Source organism: Idiotropiscis lumnitzeri, chromosome 2 (assembly GCF_059441095.1).
Source record: "Idiotropiscis lumnitzeri isolate Australia: NSW breed Sydney's pygmy pipehorse chromosome 2, RoL_Ilum_1.0, whole genome shotgun sequence".
Lineage (NCBI taxonomy): Eukaryota > Metazoa > Chordata > Actinopteri > Syngnathiformes > Syngnathidae > Idiotropiscis > Idiotropiscis lumnitzeri.
Window position 1 is genome coordinate 3,150,027 of NC_142392.1, and position 12,045 is coordinate 3,162,071.

The window sequence follows — 12,045 nt, forward strand, 5'->3', positions numbered from 1 at the left end:
GTCATTTCTTCGCATATGAACGCAGATGAAAAATCCAGATGTCCCCCAGCATAGGTTGTGGTTGTCTCCCGCCGTGCATTTCAACTTCCCTAGTGGAAATAATGCGTCATAAAAAATGCATCAAGACGTAGACGAGGCACTTTCCACAATTCCTCCAATGACTCACGAGCGCAGACAGGCCCCTCTCATGTCCTCGTTCGTCGCTACTTTGTTCTCGTTTGAAAGCGCCAGACATTGACAAATAAATAAGCTCTGCGAGAGTCTGCGACGGGGGCCTTTCATCACTCGCCGATGCGTCAGCCGCTTCAGACGTCTGTAATGTGATCACGTTTGACCTCTGACCCCACCGGCCCGGCCCCTGCAACCTCTCATCTTTGTGAGGAGGGTGTGACGTTTAAATGCTGCCAGACCTGCGGGACATCTGAGCGCTATTGAACGTGTGACCCTTTAATTAACACTCAATGGACTTTTTTATTTTATTTTAATTTTTTTTTTGATAAATTTATTTACATTTTTAGAATTTTTTTTGTCAATGTTTCTATTTTAAATTATATATTTAGAAAATATATTTTTTAGATTATGAAATAATACTTTTTTTTTACCATAAATATACATTAAAAAAGAAAATTAGAAAAATGGTACTTTTACTTCTCCGTACCTGACAATCGGAACCGAACCGTCTCAAATGTGAACGGTCCCCATATCTATATAAATACCAGTTTATTATTTGAACCAAATGCTTTTTATTCGTAATACGACATTTTCAATAATTCAAAATCAATAGTCCATACTGTACATCTTTGCTCATTCTTCCAGTGACATACATTGGTGTTGTTTTAGCCCCCCCGCTGTTAATTTCCCTGGCAAAGCATCTGTGTGGAAAAACTGACATGTCATTTCCATAAACAAATGAATGAACGATGTGAGCACATGCGCCACATGTGAGTGTTGGCTTCGCCCGCCGCCATGTTAGCAGTTTTGCATGGCGCTCGATAACCGCTGGCTGGCGTAGAAAAGTGAACGGCGTGGGGGGGTGGGGGGGGCTGTTGAGGTCTGAATAATGAGGAACTATAACTGTCACGGCCCGAGCACCCTCGACATCACACACACATAAGAACAATCCAGCCAGAAATATCATCGAACATAAATCCTTAATGAATCCGTTCCAGCAAAATTGATTTTTTTAATGCTTGGTTCGATTTTTTTTTGTGTTTTGTGAAAAAATTATTATTATTATTATAGGATGGTGACAATATGTGTTTAGAATTGACTCTTCAAATGAAATGTGTGGAAAAAAGTTTGTGTTACAATCTCGTGACCAGACATTCACCCGAAAGACACAATTTCTTACCTATTTTGTTGTATTAAGTTTTTCAGCGATGTCTGCCATCTAGTGGTGAACACTGTCATTACAACTTAAACAAGGTTTTCGCAAATCAATCCAGGCCAAGGTCTGACCTATGGTGGTTGAATCGTCGGATTAGTGGGGCACAAGTGTGCGTGGCGCGTTGCTTCCTTTTCTTGCCCTGACCAAGACACACACACACACACACACACACACACACACACAGAGCATTCACTTGACCGTGCACTGTCACATGTTCACATGTTTATTATTAAAAGTGGCTGTATGATAGACATGTGGTGAAAGCCATGCAGTGTTGAGGGAGGAAAAGACGAAGAAGAAGAAGAAGAAGAAGAAGAAGAAGGATGTGAAGGTCAATGGGTTCCTCCACGCTCCGCTTTACCACAGAATCCCTCCTCCTCCTCCTCCTCCTCCTCCTTTTTGCCTTACCACACACCAACGGTCTGACTCTCAAAGTGGGCCGCTTACGAAATTTGCCCCCCCCCCCCTGGCAAAGACGGCCGAGATGCAAACCAAATCTTGCGCTGCGTCTTTCAGCGATCATCTCAGCGGGCCGTGGCCACATGTGCGCGTTGAGCGTCCTGCTTGCGGCGTACTTGTTGACACGGAGTCTCACTTTTCGAGGCCTCATACTGCTCGCCTCACGCTGGTGGAGAGGAACCTCAATGGCGAGAATGAAAAGAAAAGAAAACCGAGGTGGCGGATAGTTGGATGCAGAGCTAATAAGTCGGGAATTGTGGGCTGTGTGATGGCAACGCCCGCAAACACCACTTCTCCATTTCATTGCCAGCGCTTTAAAGGGGAAGTCAACCCCAATTTTTTTTTTTTTTTTTTGCAAGAATATGTTATATGCAGGCACACTAGATGAAACATGGCATTCTGATTAATTTTACCTTTGAGAAATATGCGTTAAGCAGCAAAATTCACCATTTTTTAGCCATCTCAGGCGGCGGCCATTTTGTGACTTTTCGCTGAAAATGACATCACAGTTGAACCAATCATCACTCAGCTTCAGAAAACAGGTGAGCCATGATTGGCCGTTATCTAAGCCCTGAGCAACTGTGATGTCATTTTCAGTCGACATAAGTGACAAAATGGCCGCCCACTAACATGGCTAAAAATCGCCGCTTAACCCATCTTCCACAAACGCAAAATTAATCAGAATGTCGTGTTTAGACTCGTGAAAGTGCACAGAACATTTTATTGCAAATCATTTTTTGAGGTTGACTTCCGCTTTAAGGGAATATTTCTGGACCGAAACGCAAACTCTTATGAGTTTGAATTTATAATTTGATAATAAATGTCACGATAAATAATAATAATAATAATAATAAAATATTTTAAAAAAGCTTACTTCGGACAACTTATTACAAAAGTGCATTTTCATTTCCTTTGTTACAATCCAGCAAGTTAAATGTATGTCAATTTGAAGTATTTGGTTTGGAACAGAAAAAAGAAATTACCACAAAAAAAAAAAAAAAAATGTAGAAGACCTAAAACAAGCAAGCTGCCATCTTCCTTTTTTTTTTTTTTTTAACTTTTTTATAGTAACGGCTTGTTTTTCTTCAGCGCTCAAACGTGATACTTTCGACAACCACAGTGACCTTTTTGTGCGTTTGTATTCTGCCCACAGTATGCAAATGACACACACGCCGTGTGCAATAATTCCTGCTCATATGCACGTTAAAAAAAAAAAAAAGAAAAAATGCATCCGGTATTTATTTGTGCAGAATAATTTTGTATGTTTTTGTCCTGTTAGAAATAAATAAATAAATAAATAAATGAATAAATAAATGATCACCTGTCAGGGGAACCAACGAGACAGGAACCAACTACTACTGTCGGTCACTCCTCAAACTTCACTTTTCCGCAGAAACCACTGAAAGTTTTTTTCCTTTTTATTAAGCCTCATTTCCTTCTAGGGATTTGATATCAGATTCCAGAAAGCGATTTGACCTGAAGGGGGGGGATTATGCCTGGTTTGCCACGTGAAATCTCTGATTAGCGGCCACTTTATTTACGCTTAATATAGTTGTCCAGATAAATCGAGCGTGCTAATTGCACACCATTAGTAAAGAAAACAAACAAACGCCAGAAGGACCAGAATCCAAACGCTGCTCGAGCGGCGTGTCCGAAACGTTTGCAGACACGCTTCCGATGTTGCCGCAGGTGTCGCCCCGCCTCTCGCTCAAAGTCAGCTGGCTGGCTCCAACGCACCTGCCAACCCGAAAGAGTGCCACTCATGAGGTCGTCCTGCGCGTGTCCGGAGCTCGTTTTATTTGTTATGACATGACATGATTAAGAAAGCTCTCAACACTGCACTCTTCATCTTTTTTTTTTTAAAGTTGGATCTCATAAAGCCCCTCTTACCTGGATTTCCCGTTTTGCTTTTATCTCGGCTACCTCGGCTTGCGTCGCAGTCCAGACGTGAGCGTTCCAACCCTAATTCCGCGTCTTCAAGGGCCTCCTTGCTCGTTTCATTTCAGTCCAGATGCGAGCCCACGGATGAGTCAGTTGGCACCCGGGCCCTTTCTTTGCCAAAGTGCGACCGGTTCTTGCTCCAAAGGCCCGGAGACGAACAATCGTCCAGATGTTTTGCGGCGCTGATTGGCTTACTTATGCACTCAGCAAAGCCTAGAAGGGAGCACATTTGCAATCAAAATGCACATTTTTTTTATTTTTTTTTTTTAGTTTGCTAATCAGCAGCGCTTCCGGCTTTATTCCATTTATTTTTACATGCACACGTTAACATCCCAACCCAACTTAGACTTGCAAAATGAATTCTGGTCTTTCATCTAAAATGTTTCATCGCCGGGTTTAGCGTTTGTTTGCGCAAATTAGGTTTAAATCCGATCACATTCATATTAATAAGACACCTGGTAAATATTTTTGATTGGGAACATTTTTAGAATAAAAAAAAAACTTCCTTGGTTTCAGTCTTACAAACCAGTTCTTAGTGTGTGAAAGTTTGATTTAAATTCCTATTCGGAAAAGTTCACAATTTGGCATATCAATCGGACACCCGTTGTCTTTGCAGATGTGAAAAAAAAATGTCAATGTTGAGGTTGTTTTAGTCTAACCTGGCGTTTTTTTCAGGGCACTCTTTCAGATTTTGACTGTTTTTTTTTTTTGGTCCTTAGCAGCTCGACATAACAATTGTTCACTTGTTTTATTTTCACATGGAATTTTTAGGCTGTGGTTGTTGTTGCCAAAATAGTTTTGGTTTTCACTCTTTCAACCAAATTCCAAGTACAAGAAACCATGAGGTAAAGTAATGGAGTACTTTCTGGAAAAAAAAGCTCACTTTTCAGATTTTTCACTCTTTAGGCGGCATAACAATTGTTTGTGTTTTATCACAGTTTTAAGAGATTGGCATAACAATTTTTCTTTTTTTTTTTAAGCCATTGTTAATCGTCATCTGCATTTTTTGCCACTCGACTTCACCAGTACGTCGACGCTCTCGTCTTGAGTCTTGATTTGCTAACTGGTGCAGCTCGAGTGGCTTCTCACCGGAGAACCCTCGGCCAATCCTCTCGTGCCTCCACGTCCAAAACAACACTCAGGCCCACTCCAGAGCACTCGGATGAGCTTTTTTTTTTCCCTCTGGCGCAGTCACCAGTACAATAATCTGGCCGCCGTCCAAAGACAATATTTGTCAGAGTAGCCCCGTTCCAGCCCTTTTTCTGTTTAGTACATTCTGCAGCCTGGGAACAAAACGGTTTTGGGTTTCAACCTGGAGTCTGAAGAAGTATCAAGCCGGTTGTAGCGCTCGTTATGCAGTTGAGTCCAAAGCTGGACGGGAACATGACGCATGAGGAGGAGTGCTGCTCCAGAAAGAATGTCAGCCGTCGGCGGCATCCTTCATATTTCGCCCTCCGTCTTCTTGCAGGAATGTCTCGGTTTTAAGGCCAAGGTGCTGATTGCTCCAAAAAAGAAAAAAAAAGGAGGCTGGCATGCTTGGTATGCGGCAACACAATCTACCCTCGCTTTCTTCGTCTCATTGAAAAATACTTTCTGGCGTACGCAACCATTGATATAAAAAAAATATGCACTCGAATAAAGCCGGTCCATTTGCATTTTAAAAAGTGTCGATTGCGCAATATTTGAGCTCATTCCGCCGATGATTTTACATCTTACAGGAAGTGCGAGGCCTCAAGCATTTCCTTTTCCAACACCTGCTTCAACAATTTGCTCTTGATGGGGTGGCTTCATTTGTCCCGATCGCCTCCCGTAACATTTTTCTTCCTTCCCAACCCAATTTCAATTTGGGCATAACAATCGTTCACCCGGTTGCTGTTTTTAAAAACCTTGGGCCAATTTCGCATGTGGATTTGAACCACAAGTGTAGTTCTGATTGTCTTTCCGTTTTGACGTGTGTTGATCACTTATTGAAGAGTTTGGGCAAGACAATTGTTCACCCGGTTTTCTTTCTGCCGATTTTGTAAAGCATTTAAAAATAATTGAATTTGAAAACTCCCGTCAACCTGCTTTCAGTCTCGACAGAATCGTGAAACTGTTGTTCTCGAGCTCGGGAGCTCAGGACAAAGTCTGTGTTTGTTCAATCGTCTCATACAGGACGCGTTTCTCAATGAGCCCGAGTGATGGATGATTATGGGAATCGTCATTTTTTTTTTTTTTCTTCTTCCCTCCACTCGGAAGGGTCCAGTCGGATTCCACAGACGCCTGCCTCACTTCCCAGGAATTCTTGTGCATGGCTGAGTCTTTGTATTGCTGTTTGTTTGTTTTGAACAAGTCACATTTTCTACAGCAGACTCAAGTTTATTTGAACAGCCTTAATGATTCCAAGCGCTTTTCGTGAGTGTGAATCGGTTCTTACCGACTTTCTCGGCAAAACATCTTTTGCTCTTTTGGACGTGACAAGAGCGGATGAGCGATCCGAGCGAGGATCTGCACAAATTGACAACATGTGTACGAGAGGGTAATGCGACACTGAGCTCGCCGACAACCCAAACACAGGCCACCTGCTGCGGGGGTTTTTTTTGTTTTTTTTTTTGCGAGAGAGCAAAGTCGATCTCGCGCCACCGAGCAGGCCTTTCGGAGAGCGACGGTTGAAATGAGGCCACAATGGCACGAGTTCAAAAAAGCAGCCTGACATCCAATGTTGAAAACGGCGGAATTTTGCCCTTTGCAGCTGCAGAACAGGATGAGTTTGAGGTACATTGATTTTGAAACTACTCGTCATGGACATTAAATACCTAAACTTAGAGTTGGGGCCAAAACCGTTCCTGGTTGTCAGTGTAGAGCCAAGAAAAAGCCCGACTTAAAATAATAGAGTACTTTTTAATCCCAAAATTTCCGCGTCACCTTATTTAATGGTTTTGCATAACAATTGTTCACCCGTTTTCCGTTTTGCAGCAAAAACTGAGGATTAGGCTGAAAAACCAACCATGGTTTCTGTTCTAGAACCAAATTCTTAGTAGGAGGAAACCTTGACTTAACGTCATCGGGTTATTGTTTTGCTCGCTTATCTCATAGTTTGGCAGAACAATTGTTCGCCCGTCTTCTTTATAGATATTGTTTTTTTGCAGCAAAAATTGAAGGTGAGGATAAAAAAACCAACCCTGGTTTTGTGTTTTGGACCCAAATTCTTAGCGGGAGGAAACCTTGACTCAAAGTAATAGGCTTATTGTTTTGCTCACTTATCTCATACTTTGGCAGAACAATTGTTCACCCGTCTTCAGTATGCACGTTGTGTTTTGAGACTTCAGTTATTGAACCATTTTCCATTCCAATTGTTCACTCGGGTACCTTATGAATATTCTCATTACGGCATAATAGGTCAATATGTTCCGTATTTGGCGGGAAAAAAATTGTTTTTGCACATCTTGATGTCATTAACTCAGTTACTCTTCACACTGAGTGCTCTTCCTTGTCACTACTCTCTGTTTAGTATCCCAACGCCGTGGTGAGAATATAGATGCATTGCGACCGCTTGCCAACTCACACGCGCACACACTCTCCGACAGACACACACGCACTTGTGCTTGTCACTTTTAGAACGACCGTCAGCGACATGGGCGGCACACCGATAACACCGGGCCGGCCACTTCCTCTTTTCCCACATTTATCATCGCGCTTGCGTTCGCTCATGTGAACGTGTGCGGCGACGTCCATGCACATGTCACGAGCACGACTTTGTTAAACAGTCCAAACGGGGCAAACATCTCGCAGTCGCGTTAAGCCCCCCCCAAAAAAAGTGGTGTCAGATGATGTCTATTTATAGTCGATGCCGCACTTCTGGCATGCCGGAGCGGTTTTCTCGATCAAGCCGAGATCTGGAAATGTCCTTACCACGATCACGCACATTTTCTCCGATGGATCGGCCATGTGCTTCCCGTCCCAAACCCGCGGCCTTGTGTAAATCATCGTGGAGGGGGTTATGGGGGGGGGGGGGTCTTTCGGCATCGATCACGATGACGTGACAGCGCGGTGGCACTAAAAACGGACTCGGTGCCATCTGCAGTGGGTTCCGTTGGAAAAAGTTTCCAGACCGGTGGTGGTTCTAACATGGAGCAGCACAAATCAGAGTGACATGCCTCCAATGGAAATTAATGAATGCCCCCCTCAAAAAAACATGGAAAATGGCCATCCACATGTGGACCTTAGGGTCTCACCCCTTTTGCGTTTTTTGGATTTTGTCGTTTTCACCCGAGTAGCAACACATAAATAATCTCGAATGGCAGTCAGGGGAGCAAACATCTCCACCAAGGCATAACAATCCTACGCAGGAGTTCAACAAGGCCAGCGAATCCTACTGGACCAGTTTGGTTACTGCCGCACTGGACCCCGATGCAAGTGGACCTCGATAAAACTCCTAAAATATTTTTTTAAAGTCCTTTTTGTCAGGGGTTCTCATTCTAAGAATTTGGTGCTGGTATCGCTTTTAGTTTTATTTTTTCCAAAATATCTTAGTTAGGTTTTAGTGTTAGTTTTATACAGAGTATAAAATGATAATAATAAATAATAAAATAATAAATACCCGCATAAATAACCACAATTTGGCCTTCAACAACCGCAAAATTGTGAAAATTGTCATAACAATCCGGATCATCACCCAAACAAATTTTATATCATCCCAACAAATTGACGCGCTTACGATTTGACAGCAGCTTAATCGCAAGAGCGCGTACACAGCAAGTGCAAATACTATACCAGGTCTCACACACACTTTCCTGAAATGTAAATCATTGAGGACGCTCAAAGTGAAAGCCGGCTAAAAGCGCCTTTGTGACAGCTCTGCAGTAAAACAAACAGTCACCAGCAGATAAGGCGACCATAACGCGCCGTGATGAATCACTAAGTGACAACTTCAAGACTAACTGCAAGTGGCTCACTGCCTACCGAGCGCCTCGTTAAAAAAAAAAAAAAAACACTCCACTCACTGCTGTTCAATAGTCCAAATGAGTTTTTAATCATCACCACTTTTTGGTCGGGACTCTTCGTCGAAGGTATGACGAGATCACATTTCCAGCCAGAATTCGATTTTTGCAGATGGTGGGGAGGAGGGAAAAAAAAAAAGCAAATTGTTGTCGACTGACTGGCAGTCGCCATGTTGACGTTGGCGAGCGAGCGCCTCGGCAAAAAGAAAGAGGAAGGAGGAGGAAAACTTGTAAACGAGCCTGTACTCGAGCGTTGAATTTAATAAACTCGCGCCGAATGAAATGTTCTCCGGCTCGTAATTTAACGACGGGAGGCTCGCTTTTGTTTGAGACATTAATAGTTGGCAGGGGAAGAGGATTCACTGCCTTTTTGTTTCACTTCTGGGAAAAAAATACATTTCAATTTAGTGATTTGCAGCTCAGAGAAAACAATCCCAAGTGTAACAGGTTTGAATTGTCAACTTTGCGCTATTCATCCGCAGTCTGGACGCACTTTCAATCCAACGACGTTGCATAATTGAATCCGAATTGGGATTGTTGAGCCAAAAAGCAGGCGATGCGAAGCATTTTCGATGGGTTGAAAGGAACTTTGGGAACACACACAAAGCGCAGGATGGGGAGACATGAGTTGACGTACCGATGGTGCGGACCACCTTGGAACTGCGCTGACAAAGACTCCCCACAATTTGGAGTGCAAGATTGCGTGTCCACTCAAGAGACTACACACACACACACACACACACACACACACGCACACGCACACGCATGGTCTCCTCAAAGTGGGATGCAGGGAGGATGTTAGAAATTGGGAGATTGAATTTTTTGGTTGTTTTTTTTCCAAATGCTGATTTTACAATTTGGCTTAATAATCGTTAAAAAAAAATCTCATTTTTATTGCATACATGCCGTGGATGACTCTGCAAAATAACTGCTGATGTTGTGGTTGTGGCAGCCAAACTCAAGTTTTACCGTTTGGTTTTTGCATTTTTTTTCTTTTTTTAAATAATTTAAGTTTTTAATTGTTTGTTGTAATTTTCAGTCCTTCAACCAATTTAATTGTGCCGGAACCTTGATTTAACTACTTTTTTTTTTTTTTTTTTTCTTAAAGGGGCGTTGTTTTCTAATCTTTACTATTTTCCCCACTTATTTAACCATTTGGCATAACAATCGTTGGCTAATTCGAAAGGCGAAAGGATGGGTGGCAATGTTGTGACTAATGTTGGTGTAATAGCTACGTGGGCACACATGGACGCACGCATTGCAGCTGCAGACCACGAGGCGACGGTCGTGAGTCCGCAGTGACGCACCCTCATCAGGCCTGCGAAATCGTTGTGTGTGGCCCACGCCGGACTCGTCCCCCCCCCACCCCTACTCTTTGAACTCTTGCTCGCCGTCTCCCTTTTTTTTTTACCATGAAAAGAGGACAAACATAGGCCTGAAAAGAGGGTCAAGCGCATGACCCACAAGTTTTTTTTGTTTTTTTTGGGGGGAAGGGCTTCGGCTTTGATTAATTTCTCACACACCTTTCACTTTTTTGTTCCTCTTTATGCATAAAAAAGGGGAAAAAAAATCTCCGCTCACAGGCAAGTCATATTTAATTTTACGCTATTAATTTAAACACAGACCAGTGAGCCGACACAATGCAGCCCACTCTGAAAAAATTAGTTTTTAAATAATTAAAATAAATAAATTTGACGATCATATTGTAGTGTCTAAAACAAGAGAGTAATAACATAATTTAATGTAAAGAATTGTGTGTCATAATTTGATGCTGCAATTCATTCATTGGGCTGCTCCTTCTGATTTACCTACCTTGGCCACTGGGAGGCAGTATAATTTTGAATGTATTATATATATATATATATATATATATATATATATATAAAATAAATTCAAAATATAATATATATAATCGTAATATATATTTCAGTCCTTCACTCATTTCCTTATTTTTGGTGAAAGTGTCCTCCGAGCATTTGCGGGCAATTTCTGTGGGAATTACAATTGCCAGCATTCCCAAATGGCCTTTGATGGCTCCCCGTCCGGCCATCGGAAATGATTCAGGGCGCTGGCATGCGCGTCGGAGCTCGCAGCTGGACGTTGCACCTGCAGCCGGGACAACAAGCAGTCGGGTGCAACTTTTTTTTTTTGCCACACACTGTTTGCATGTGTGCTTTGCAACCATTTTTTTTTTTTACGTTAAACTCCATTGCACTCTATATGTCAGGTTCTACAGTAAATCAAACTCAATGACTCCGTTTACGGGAGAAAATTGTAGTTTGACGAAAGTACTCCAAGGCAACCTATAATAATCTGCCGAAAATATCATATTGCACAAGGGATATTAAAGTAATAGAAGAAAATGTCCATAGCGGGTTGTTTGATTGATGGGTGTGGCGGAAGGTTTAAAAAGTATGAAGGAAAATGACATGGGCTTTCCATTGTGACTGATGGCGAGTGACGCTCGGTTACCGCACCTTCCCTAAAGCGCGCATTACTCCATAAATCATGTAATTAGTACAAGGCCACCTCGGGGGAGTCTCAAATGTGGCTCGCAAACTTTAAAATGAGGTCAATAAATCTCCGGAGAGAAGTCATGTCAAGTTGGTGGTTTGCTTTTAATGGACTGTGAAGTTCGCATGATGCTTTCCACACAGTGCCGTTAGAAAGGTTTGCCCCCTCGCTGATTTTTATCACACTTAAATCAAGACGGACAGCGCTGAGCTGGATTTGAAGCCAATTTAATATCTCAACATTTGATAAAAACAAAATCATGCTTGATGGTGACAGTGAGGCGCTCTTGCTTTGTTACTCCAGGACCTGGACCATTTTTGCATTTCCTCGTTTTGACTTTATGGGATGTTAAAATTGATCTTAAACACTTCAGTCTGCTAAAATAATAATTCAAAAGCAATCAAGGACGGGGCAAAATACATTTTCACTGCACTCTATGTAAAGCGTGCCACTTTTCCTTTGCAGGAAGATAAGACTTCCCTTGCTTTGTGAGCAAAAACATGTGACACATGCGTGGAGAAAGATATTCCGCAGAGAAGTTGGAAACCTCCGGGGGTCAACCCTTGCTGACTGGAATTGATTTAAACCGTAATTACCTCCGCAATAACGCGCCCGTCGGTTTGAGCTGAAGCCCAGGTGTAAAGCAGAAAAGCAGTCTGGGACCGTTTTGGGTTGATGGCATCTGGCCAAGTGTCCATGCACACACAAACGCCATCCCCTCCCCAGACCCCCGCCAGAACCTGAGAGAGCAATCTGTCAGCAGCT

At 42.6% G+C, this 12,045-nt stretch overlaps 1 protein-coding gene across 2 annotated transcripts in view; it reads left to right on the forward strand.

The window, feature by feature from the left end:
• Positions 1-12,045, forward strand: part of slc37a3 (solute carrier family 37 member 3) — a 38,222-nt gene that overhangs the window by 11,095 nt on the left and 15,082 nt on the right. The window lies entirely within an intron of this gene.